Source organism: Anas acuta, chromosome 10, assembly GCF_963932015.1.
Source record: "Anas acuta chromosome 10, bAnaAcu1.1, whole genome shotgun sequence".
Classification (NCBI taxonomy): Eukaryota; Metazoa; Chordata; class Aves; order Anseriformes; family Anatidae; genus Anas; species Anas acuta.
In genome coordinates, this window is record NC_088988.1 from 14,024,018 (window position 1) to 14,036,890 (window position 12,873).

General features: G+C 35.7%; 1 long non-coding RNA gene across 5 annotated transcripts in view; it reads left to right on the top strand.

Annotated features, from left to right (window-relative positions):
- The window catches only part of LOC137861889 (uncharacterized), a 137,224-nt gene that overhangs the window by 118,962 nt on the left and 5,389 nt on the right, over positions 1-12,873 (top strand). For 2 of the 5 annotated variants that reach the window (XR_011099909.1, XR_011099906.1), the window contains exons 8-9: positions 5,721-5,801; positions 7,045-12,868. This is a non-coding gene — a long non-coding RNA (uncharacterized lncRNA). Of the gene's footprint in view, positions 1-5,720; positions 5,802-7,044; positions 12,869-12,873 lie in introns of those variants that run through there. The other 3 variants (XR_011099907.1, XR_011099910.1, XR_011099908.1) reach the window with 3 other exon arrangements.

A 12,873-nucleotide genomic window follows, 5' to 3' on the forward strand; every position in this document is an offset into this window, starting at 1 on the left:
AGAATGAACAGCTACTCTTTAGACATTTGATTTCATTATGTCTCAGAGCATAGGGTGGAATCCTAGGTTATTACTTCTTGCACTTACAGAGAAGATTATACATAAATAGATGTTTATGTCCATCATGAACAATCCCTCCTTTTAGAAATGAACCCAGAGGCTAAATGAAGATGTCTTAGAAGCCTGTGGAACAAAAGGGATTGTTTTTGTTCTTTTTTCCAAGTACTGTAGACTCAGACATGTAACAAATTAGAAAAGCACTTTAAAGCCTAATGATATTCAGTAATAATACAAGCTTTGTTTTTTAAAATTAAGAATATATCAATGACCTTTTTTGTATCATCCCTGACTGTTACGTTCTGAAATCATCTTTTCTGTTGTGCTGTAAGGTGATGTGCTGTTTTAATATCAAACCTCTGAAATTCTATTTCAAGTTAGGTACGTATTTTCTGTTTAGACCTAATAATCTCTGTAGTACAGGTCAGATTTTTTTGTAGATTAATTTAATTTGGGGCAGTTTACACTTCAGAAAAGCCAGAGAACAAGAAGGCTGCATCTCTTTATACATCTGTCTATAATGGATTTCCTTCTCAGCTTAGATTACAAGGTATTTATCTTAGGTATTACAGCTTTCTTCAGGATTGTAAGCATTGTCTCCAAGTTGATTTTCCTAGTATGAATCACTCCATTTAGAAAAAAAAAAAATTTGGTGGGAAGCTAATTTAGCTGACGTATTATTCATGCCTTCACAGCTCTCCATTTTTCACCCTGTTGCTCAGTATGTTGAACTGGGTGGATACTGCAGATGACACACAGCCCTCAGCTTTTAGTTTTATGTAACACACCTATCTCATGGCCTCTGGCTCTTATTTCTTTTATAACCTGCATTATTCGCATATTCACTAGAATACAGGGAAGATGATAAATATTTAGCAGTTTTAATGAGCTAATGAATTGTCATTTTACCCTTTGCTCACAAGGAATGCAATAAGTAGCACAAAGAACCAGTAAGTAGCAATCAATAACAGTAACAATCAATGAAGTTTGTGTTTGTATGTGCACATCTGTATGTGTACACATATACGGCTCTATATACAGAGGGTGCATATGCAGAGCCATGTTTTTTCACTGGATAAATAAATTCTTCTTAGAAAAGCTGTAAGTGTATAAAATACATATGGAGCCTACCAACTATATATATGTTACAAAAGCAAGGAAAATCCCTAATTGTACAACGAGTTTGTTCCTGCATAATGTTGCATGCACTATTTACTCTTATTGGCTTTCATATGAGCATTCCAAAGCTTAAAACTAAGTATGTGTTCAATGCTTAGGTTTTCAGAGGAACCAGAATGTAAAAATGTTTTTTTACAGAAAACTAGTTCCAAGTTTTGTTTTCTTTTGTTTTTGTTGTTTTGGAAGAATATTCCTAGGATGTATCTACTTTGCCTGATGGTTTTTTCTGATATCTGCTAGTTCCATCACCTGCAGTCTATTGCTATGTGTATGTGTGTTTGAAATGAGATCTTTTGTCAAGGACTGGTTTTGACTACCATACCAGTAGGAATATGTTGACAGTCAAAAGCAATGTAGAAGATAACTCCTTTTCCTAGAAAAGATTCAATTTTTGAGATGAGGATTTGGCAATTTTAACAAAATACTAAAATAAATGAAATATTCATATATTTACAAAGTGAAGTTAAAAAAATCCATTTATTATCTAAAGATACTTAAAAGTTGTAAAGTTTGTATTGGCTAACAAACTGTCATAAAGTCAGCTTTTGTGTAGTAATAGCACGTAATAAACTAAAGAAAGAACAGGTTGCAGACAGTTTCTGTAGAACATGTGATGTGCTGTGTGTTCACACCCTAGCTCACCCTGTAGTGGCTTGTTTGTACATCTACCTACAGGCAGTAGAAGCCTTGTTTCACCTTTTGCTCAAACTTAATTTAGTAGGTGCAAGCAGCCAGGATAGTAGAAAGAAATAATTAAGAATTAAATTAGGCTAAATTTAGTCTGAATACTATACAAAGCCTTCCTGACTTGTGTATACCAAGTATATAGAGAACTATCAAAAAAGCAGGGAATTATTTTATACATAATGAAAATTTCTGTAAGTAATAAAAAAAAAAAAAAAGGTGAACATCACTGAGAAACAAAAATTTGAAAACTGAGATTCTGATTGATTTGCATAACGTAAGTCTATAAGGCTAAAAATGAAACCCATCAGGCATAATGAGATTTGCAATAAAAACCACAAGTACGCAAATCTATTGCTGCCTTCCTCTTCAAAGCATGCAGTACTTTGGGTACTATCATAAAACATCAGTGCTATGGAGCCATATAGGAAAGTAGAGGCTGGAAATTGGAGACATTACAAATGTTACTTTCCTCAAACTTTTGCAGGATGAATTGGTTAACGTAGGTACAAAAGACATGAGAATCTGAAGCTACCTGTTTGAAAAGCATGCAAGACTCCTCATAGTCCCTTTTCTCTGTACCTAAGTGCTGGCAGTGGCACCGTTCTCATCATCTAACTTAGGGTATTTAACTGAGGTGGTTATGTCATGAAACTGTGGCTTCAGGAGATGCTTTGGGTTAAATTAAAAGTTTAATACTGACAAAAAGGCCTTCTCTGTTCCCTCCCTGTCCTTCCATAACTCTGTCTGCTCTTGTGTGTGATCCCACTACTTACCGTGTGCCACCCCGGAACTCATTTGACTGCAGAACAGCAGAATAAAACAGCAGAAACTGTTTTACCCAAAAGTGTATGTTTTTACAATGTTACTGAGTTTAGTTGCCTGACCTTGAGAACAACCAGATAAGCTCCAGATGCAATGCAGAAAAATGTGGGAGAAAAGTAAAAGAAGCTGGAAAGAGGTAAAGGAACTGAATGCCCTCCCTCTGAGAGCTGTCAGTGTGGCTCAGCCACTTGTCAACCTCTGGACTCCCTGTTTACCTTGTAGAAAGAAGTAAGTACCTTCTGAAACAGCTTAGAGAAGGATTGTATTCCACTATCAACTATTTATTAAAAAAAAGGGGGGGGGGGGGGGGAATAAGCATTCCAAATTATCTTCTTAAATGAGAGGTTCAATTTTATGTGATATAAATACCCCACCTTCATCTTCCCTGTTCCAAATTCAACCTCCAAAGCAAGCTGGAAAATACTCTTTGGACCCCAATGACTTTTTTTTTTTTCCATTGTTAATCTTTTCTACTTGACATCTCTTTCATCTTTCTGGTGATATTTTCTCCTCTCAATACTCCTTGTTTACATTTCCAGATATGGGGCTTTTCTTTTCTTTTCTTTTCTTTTCTTTTCTTTTCTTTTCTTTTCTTTTCTTTTCTTTTCTTTTCTTTTCTTTTCTTTTCTTTTCTTTTCTTTTCTTTTCTTTTCTTTTCTTTTCTTTTCTTTTCTTTTCTTTTCTTTTCTTTTTTCATATTGAACTCATTCACTGTGTACTCATTTTAATGTTTTCTTTCACGATGTGAGTTTGTTTATAGTTCTTCCTACTCCATCATTTGTATCTTTTGTTCTCATTATTACTCCACTTCTGGCTATGTAATTGCTTAGTGTTTGCATTCTTCTGCAGTTGCTCTGGCTACATCCATTTGAATTTTCTGCTGTTAATATTGTTTACTATTTCATAGCATAGTTGTCTCTACATTTGCTTATGTTCTGTATAATATTTAATTTGTATTATTCTTTCAATGATTTTTTTTTCTCTTTCAGTCTTACTTTTCCATAAAAATGCAGTAAGTTGTAACAGAGCAAGACATCACTAGCAAATAGGAAAAAAGCCTTAGGAAAAGTAAGAGATAATACTTCCTAATACGCCAAACTTGTTCTCGTATTTGTTTAACCTCTGTCAAAAAGGATGAGTCAGGGATTTTACTTTTTCCTGATGTTACCAGTCTAGTCAAATATCTGATTCAAAAGCTACTTCCATCAACCTAAGGATTTTAATTTCTCCAGCTCTGTAGCATCTTACAGATCAGACTTCTCAGCTCTTTTCCATAAACAGGAGACCCTCTCCAACAAACAGCGGCATGTCCTGAAGCCATAGGTCAGGTAGCACAGGTGTTCCAGTTCACATGTTGTGGGAAAGTGATGGAACTGTAGTCTGGAGGATTTCAGGGTAGGACTGTGCTGAGAAGCATCTCTCTTCCAGTGCTAGAAGGGAAGAGAAGCAGGAGCACAGCACAGCAAATACATGGTGGCCTGGCTTTAGGAGAAAATGCGTTTGGTAGCAATTGTGTAAATTTCATTTTCATTGCATGAAACTTAATAGGTCTGAAAGTTACTTATAGATTTTTATATTCCTGTGTTTCCTATCAGATAAGTACTCTTCTTGATTTTACTGACAGAGAACCTAGTGGATCACATATCCTCTTTAGGATTTCTTAGAACCATAATAGGAACTTGGAAATAGAGTCAAGACTTTCTGATTCTATAACAGCTGCTTTTCCTTTTAGATTATCTTTCTTACATACATCATGCTACTCTGCTGGTACTCTCATTATACTTGCTATTTGTATCCACATGTTCTTTTTATATCTCTCTCCTGTCAGTTATAACATTTTTTTTTTTACCTTGATTCTCCTGCATCCATTCTCATTTCCTCTCTCCTTTGTTTCTGTAGCTGCATCTTTGAGTCATTCAAGTCCATTCTACCAACTGTTTTACACTACCTTCATCATGTTGGTGCTAAAAGAAGGATGCTCACAATATAAAATATTGGAAGAGGGATAAAAAGGATCAGTTTGAACTGTTGAGTCAGTGGCGCAATAATATAAGTACTGTTAAGCCTGTCTCTTATAAAGCTATACCATAAATTTTCCTTCTGTCAGAACTTGAATGTGTAAATGAAAGCAGATTCACACAGTATTTGAAAACAGAGGCTACACTATGACACAGAGCTGATTAATTCTGCTCAGTATTTTGTATGTCTATTTTCTTGCCTCTTGTCCTCATAAATGCATGACATCATGCACAGATGGAAAAGACTTTCTAACTACAAAATGAATTGGCTTTGTGACTGACTGTGAATCACCCTTTAACACTGTGTGAGCTACTGCTGTAATAATGAAGTTTTAATCTCTCTCCATATTGCTGAGTAGACCATAACAAAACTGCTTTTGGAAAAGTTCTTTTGTTGTTGTTGTTTTATGGAAGCTTTCATATCTATTGACTTTTTAAATGTATACCCTTTATATCCCTGACATAGTAAGACCAGAATTCCAGAGGACCTCATAATGAGCTATGTATTCACATAACAAAGCATAAAGTGTTAGCTTTTTTTTTGTGCCAGTGTTTTCTAGGCCTGTGTACATAGGTAATGCTTCCATTGTTAATCATTGCCAAGATAGTATTAAATAAATTGTTTTGATCTGTTGACGTTTAGAAGAGTTTTAATGCATGAACATGCTACACTCTGCAGATCTATAGATTCCTCTGAATCTATAGTAAAAACAGCATGCATTTACAAGATAAGGAGCAGCACTTTTCCAGTGCACGTGTATATGTGTACACACACAAAATATGTCAGAAGTTAGGAATAAACTGAATTTCAGCTTTCAGGGATTCAGGGACTGGTAATTGATTTATCTATTTTTTAATTCTTGAATAGTGTAATAGAGAACTAGATTAGTTTATTGTGGTGAAGCTAAGTTGATCTGATCCAGTTTAGTCTATTGCATTCCTTTTCCTGTTTTACAGATAACTGAATTTTTCCCTTGGGATATGGGGCAAGGATTGAAGTAAGAGAGCTGGCTTTGGTCCCTCAACTCCTTCTCCAAAGTAAGGCAAGATAAAAGTAAAATTTATTATATCTCAGTAACAGCTTTAAAGAAAGAAACATTTTGCTTCTAAATTTAAATAAATTTAATTAAAAATCAGTATGGATCTTGAAAAAAAAAAAACAATGCTACCATGCATAAAAATGTAAATTAAGCAACGTTGCTCTTGACACACTGATATCACTCAATACAACCACAGTATCAAACAGAAGACATATAGCAATAGTCAGCTTTCTGATGCTATTAATACAGTACACATAGGTTTCATTTATTATATTTTAATAGCTGTAGCAAAGCGACTTAATGGAAAAAATATGAAAGAAGACAGAACAACAAGATTAGTTATTTGCGTACCTAGTAGACTTCCTGAAGCTGGAAGTAAACAATGTTTACAGTATCAAAATTCCCTGTCTGCAATCTTCCTATCCACTGTTAATTGGCAGTTTACTGTAAACATCAAAGTAAAAACGTGTCTTCAAGGTGAGTTTTAAGCTGAATGCTAATTAATTTGGGCAGGGTTTTCTACGTTTAAGGGATAATGTCAAAGACAGTTTTGATGTAAATAAACAAGGAGCAAAAAGTGGCATCTGGCTGGAAATATTGGGATAACAGATGAAAACCATTGTGAAGGATAAACCTGATTGAGGCCTATAAATACAATGATGAGTTGGGGACAAAAAAAAAGAAAAGGCTGATTTTAACATCATTTTGGTAAGACACAATGTAAAACATAACCTGTATGACTAATGTATATACTATTTTGCACAAGTTCTAATTAGTTTTAGTAGCACTCTGTTTATTTCCAAAGCAAGAGCTGATTGTGCACAGTCAGTCCACAGAAATGTTTTGGAAATCAGGAATTTGGAGCACAGAGGCACTTTTTTTCTCTCAGTGGCAAAGGCACTTTTACAGCACTTGCTCACTTTGCACCTGTATCCTCATGAATGCTCCTTGGTGTTGAGAGTACTACTGTCTGTGGGACTATGTTTGAGGAAGGGATCAGTGTTAAAAATAACCCTGTCTCTCAGGGTTATTCATTTTCTCTCAGATCAGTTCCTTGATTCATTTCATCGTGCAGCCCCATAAGTGTACAAACCATTGTACCAAACCCCAGAAGAGGGGCAGGGAACTCTTTAAACGGACTTAGCTACAGAAAACACAAAATGTCAAGACAGTCCCTTCCTTCAAGCACTTGAAAAGTAAGTTTTCATTTTCACTTTTTTTTTTTTTTTTTTCTTTTTCAGAATACAGATGTGCCTCATTGTTTCTATGGAAGCCACTAGAGAACCTCTAGAGTGGTCAGTTGTAAATGTAACTGGAGAATTGACATCAAGATCATCAGTCTGGTAATTATACTAAAAGAAGCAGAATGGGACACTACTTGCCTGATTTTCCTACAGATACATGCTGTTTGTTTTCTTGGTGTAATTGCAAATAGACAGTACACATTTTCAGGTGTAGTTCTGCAGGTTATTTCTTTTCTGTGACCACCAGAATTATAGCTAGGTCATTCACAAATTTAAGTAATGCTTAAGTGTCATCACAAATAACATGTCACTGGTTTAAAAGGCAGGAGGCCTAAGAACAAATCATTGCTAGTGCAAAAGTTGATGTAATTGGAAATTTGTCAGTCCATCTTAAAATAGGAAGTAGATTACAATTTGTTTTGTGTCTCTCTGATTTTTCATAGATTTTGCTTATCCCTAAGTGCTCTCATTGAAAAACATATCTCTGTTTGAACCATCCCCCTGATTTTCAGCACCAGCAGAGAAATAGAGCTTCAGTGATGTGGAAGTTAAATCTAGCCTAGACTATTATAGATTGTTTCATTTCCTCTGTAGACAGTTTCAGCCTACAAGGCTGTAATTTTATATCTTTTAAAATAACTGTATTATTTAGGTGTCCAGGATAGGATGGAAAATATGTATTATAAAACTCAGTTACATTGTATTCTTTTGATAGTGATGGTTATGAATACACACTCACAAAGCTTTGCAGTATCTGGGAGGCAGGATTACTATGTTAAAGTACAAAAAACACTAATGGATGCAGGCACAGTGTGAATTGTCTTACCCCACTGCTCTACCCAGTCATCTTTACTGGGGAAAAAAGGGAGAAGAATGGAAACAGATGTACTCTTTTACTGGGGATAAATCCCAAAAATACTTATTAAAAAAAAATAAAAAATAAATAAAAAAATAATAATAAAAAAAGGACACAAGCTTATTTGTTTGGTATGCCAGGACACACAGCTCTGGTGCATAAACTCTTGCATTGCCTGAACTAGAAAACTAGAAAGATACAACACCTTGGTAACACAGCTTTGTTGAAAAAGCAATGAAACAGTTTTCTTCCATGGTTACATTTGCACAATTTTATATGAGTCCAGATATTTAAGACTTTGGTTTCACAGACCTGGTACAGCAGACTTTTTTAGCACTTCCTGCCTTGCTAGAGTGTCCCAGCCTTACCAGCCTGGGATATCAGGAAATTTGAAGCACACAGCAATAATGACAAAAGAAATATTCTTTAATGTACCACAAATAATACCTTCAAATGGTTTAATGATTCTGGATTTATGAGAAATTATCTCAGAGCATTATGAAGTGATCTAAAAATAATGAAGCTTGTGTCACCCAAAAACAATTTTGCGTTTTGGATGAGGGAGAGTTAACAGCCTGAGGCTGCACTGAGATTACACCAGAGCTCACAGAAGTTTTCTTGGGTGTTCCTAGTATCTTTTATAGAAGTGTAAAACCTTGCACATTTTGTTTCCCAGTATTAAAGCATCTCTTTAGCCAACTGTTTTGATCTCTTGAAAACACATGCCTCTCAATGTAATGAGAAACCTTCATCTTCTTGTAAGTGGGTTCACAGGTTTTCCATTGAATGTGACCAAACATACCAAACATACTTGCATGCTGACAGGTGGGGTAGCTATTCTCCCCTTGGGGCAGGGTTGGTAGATCTTCAGTAGTAGGTAAAAACATGTCTGTTGCGCTGAGTAATTGCTGCTGGGAAGAGCTTGCTTCAATAGTCTTTTTTAGCCAGGCTGACAGTGAAGCTGGCTCTTCCCTTTGTATCTGTTTCTGATGAAAATTGAAAGAATCAACTGAAAAAAAAAAAAATTAAGGATCCTAAACAGACTGAGCAGAATGTTTAGAACTTTGAGAGTTTAAAGTTTCAGGTCACCAGAGAAATTATTAAGTAGGTACCTTAAATGCCTTAAGTAGGTACCGTTTTCACTGTCACAATCACTAGTTTTTACATGTGAACTAGTGCATTTGGGCATAAAATGAAAAGAAAATAACTTAGTTCTGTTTTTAGTTTTGCCTCAGGAGGTGGATTAATGAGTTGGTCCAAGCTTAGGCTGGCTCCTGACATCTCTAGACTTGTGTACCTGCTACTGTCTGTCCTTGGACATCCTTGAATAGGATGTCTGAACTCGGATTCACAAGCAGGGACACTTCACTTTGAATAACTGCAGTGGTTCACACCCCTGCTGTCCCACTTGCTGCTCTTTGGGGATGCTGCAGTTGTTCATGCTGCAGTTGCTGGGTGTTTTGTTTGATGTTGTTTTTTGGAATATTTTTCCATTTACAGTCTGCAGTGTTGACATCAAAATCTGTGATATTTATCTTCAGAGTGTTGGATTCCAAACCGCAGCATTACAGATACTGCCCCACAAGCTCTCTACTTTCATAACTGTTTTTTTTTTTTTTTTTGTAAGCAAATAATGACATTTTGTATATTGCAAAGTAACTAGTAAATAAACAAATCAGTTGAATTTGTCCACTGAAGGACAAGATCCTTATTCTTTTAGCGATATGTGGGGATCAACACATCCTCAAGCAGTGCAGAACAAAATGTAAAGGCTGTCCTTGAACCCAAAGCCCTGCTGTCCATGACCCTTGTTTTTTTGCTCTTCAGTGGAAAAACTTAGTGTGAAAAATTGAGTCATATTAATGTCTATCTGTCACACAATAATCAAGTGTCGTGGTTTTGTGAGTTTCAGAACCCAAAATTTCTTTGTAAACATGAAGTCCTTATATTAGATTACCAACTTAATATAACAAAAAGATTACCAGGTTTACATAAGGAAACATAAACAATGGCAACAACTAAAAGGTCATTATAATTAATTTTGTGATTATAAACAATGGCAACAATTAAAAGGTCCTTATAATTAAATTTATAATTATATTTTTACATGATTCATATATATTAATGTATTTTACGTGTTGAATGTATTTTGTAAATGATTAACTGTGTTTTATAAAGTGTGTGACTTATATAAGGCACTAATTGAAATCCCTGTCTTTCTGAAGTGATTATTTATCTAGCTACAGTTGAAGCCTTTCTTTGTAGTTAAAGTAACATAGATATATTTGGCACCTTGACTATAAACACATTTGAAGCTTTCCCTCCACTCCAGTCATTGATGAAGGTCCAGTTCACTTTATTAAGTAATTCTTTTCATGCACCAAATTTGTTATTTTGAAGCACGAAGTGTTATTTCAATTATTGATTTCTAATAATGATTTTTCATTGCCAGAAGAAATTCTCTGTTGAATTGGAGAAGGCTAAAGAAAGTCTTTCAAGTCTTTTCAATATTCCAGGCAAGACGTCTCTTTCAGAGCATTTCTGTGGTCTCTTGCTCTCTTAAGCTATGTGATGACAAAGGTAAAAAGGCAGATATTGTTAAGTGCATCACCTCCTTCAGACCCCAAGTTAGCTCTCACAGTGAGGCCAGCAAAATTCTTATATTGCCTCTGTATGTCAAATATGTCATGAACCACCAATCGCTGTGTTTACTAGAGTGTTGTTGAAAGTTCACAAATTGTAGACATTTTTTTTGCAGTTGTGAAAGTCATCTCCTAGTGTTGTGACAATCTTCTCCTAGAAGACTGTCATTAAAATGTGAGGTATCTTGGAAATCTTACACCTATTTAGCATGTGAAATTTGTAGCATCTTTTAAGAACAGCTACATAAAGTACAAGATAAATCACTGTAAGAAACATCCCCGAACATAGTGCACTTGGGACAAATCAGGCATCCTGTGGTTATTGCTTCTCTTTCTTCTCTTTGATTGTATGCAGTTCCTTTAAGTCACTACCCCAATGTAAATATTTCAGGGTCAAATCAACTTGTGTGGCACAGAGCTGAATAATATTGTCTTATCTTTCTACTGTATTTTTCATCCGTGTTCATAGACCAGCATGTAACTACATCATCCTGGAAAGAGCATCCTGGAAAGCTCTGTGCAAGGTATGAGCAGGTATGTGCTGCAGCTACAGCACACGAAGATACAGCCTTTGGTAACTGCTGTGGCGAACCGCTAGAGGCTGCTAAATAAACGCAGCCCACAGCCTCAGTCCTTAAGGAAGACGGATGAGATCATGGGTACAACTGAGGAAAAAAATATTACTAGAGAAGTTGCCTGAAAGACAATGTATTCTTCCCATTGGGACAGTAAGGAGTTACAGGAATAGAAGAAGAAAAAAAAAAAAGTGGAGATTTCCGTTTTTGATTTCTGGGTTATTTTATTTGCTAGCTATGAGCTTTAAAAGCTGAAGACAAGATCTTGCTGACTAATGCTATTTCTATTACTCATAGGCTACTCTGCTTAATTAAATTGGGGGAAAAAAAAGAAAAAGGAAAAAAAAAAAGCCTGAATCCCTGAACTTAAATTATATATATACATCAGAAAAACATCTAAAACAATGTAGACATGAGTTCTGTTAACCAGAATGGATCAGACAATAGGAGTAAGTTGCATGTACCAGAATCTAGAGACAGATACAATGGAAGAACAAAGAAAGTATCAGAGGCAAATGTGGGCTCTAAAATGGCCTCCCAAAACGGTGGTAATCTGAATATCCCGAAATACACATCAGCAAATTTAGTACTGTGGAGTCGAAAGAACGGTGAAGTCAGAAGCTTACTAGTAGCACAGTGCTGATTCATCTGGGGTGTTAAATGTTGCATCAGTTAAGCAACAATTGAGAAAGAAGCTGTTTCCTGGAGATTAACGGGTGATGGGGAAGGCTTAATGGCCTGAGGCTGCTTTTGTTATTAAAAGGTGGGATGGGGAAGAAAAATCCTGGCTGCACAGTATTTATTCATGAGCAAAGCTTGCTAGCAAATAGGGACAGGATGTTCCTAAAATGACTATAGCAGTCGTCAGATTGGAGCCCCTTCTCAAAAACCTGAATTTCTTTATAGCAGACTAAAATTATGCTTACAGCAACTGTTTAAAGGGTTTGTCTATGCACACTGCTATAAATAAATCTGTTTGGAAGTACCTAAGGAGGACAAGCAGAATGCATGTGCTTGTGCATCTGATGTGTTGAAAAGATCTGTCTCCATACCATCAAGCTTTTGTGATATTCTGGGAAACAAACACTGACAGTCTTGTCCAAGATCATTTTCTTTCTCATATTTTGATTTTTATAGAAAGTTTAAGGACAGTGCTGTTCTGTTCTACTTCTCCAGCTGTTACATGTGTGTGTTCTCACTCTAAAAAGATTTGAAAATGTAAGATTCAAAAAGTAATGTAAAGACTACACAGAGGCTAATTGGTTGCTATGGATATTTAAAATAATACTGCTAAGCAGCTATGAGTGCATGACTCATTAATGGAGAGTTGGCTTCTTACTGCTTAATCTCATTTTATTGCTTTGCCTCCTTCCCTACATGCATCTATAAAGTAACTTTTACGTCTTTAGACCAGTATGGAGGCATAGTCTGTAGGAGGCACTGATTAGGATGTGTGCCATAATATTCTAGTTAGGAAATCTTAAGGAAGTCTGTTCTTTATGGCACCTCTCATACTAACATATTTGTTTGAAGGACCCTATAAGGGCACAATTCCATGATCGTTCTTCTGGGCAGCAGTACTTGCAAAAGCAGCAGCATTTCTAAACGCAGCCTGCCCCCCCAAAAAAAGAAAAAGGATGTGAAACTGCAACTTAATTTAACTAAAAGATAGTTTGGGAGTCTCGAAGTCTTAATAAAACAGTTTTATACTCGTGGTTACAAAGACAAAATCATCCTTTTTTTTTTTTTTTTT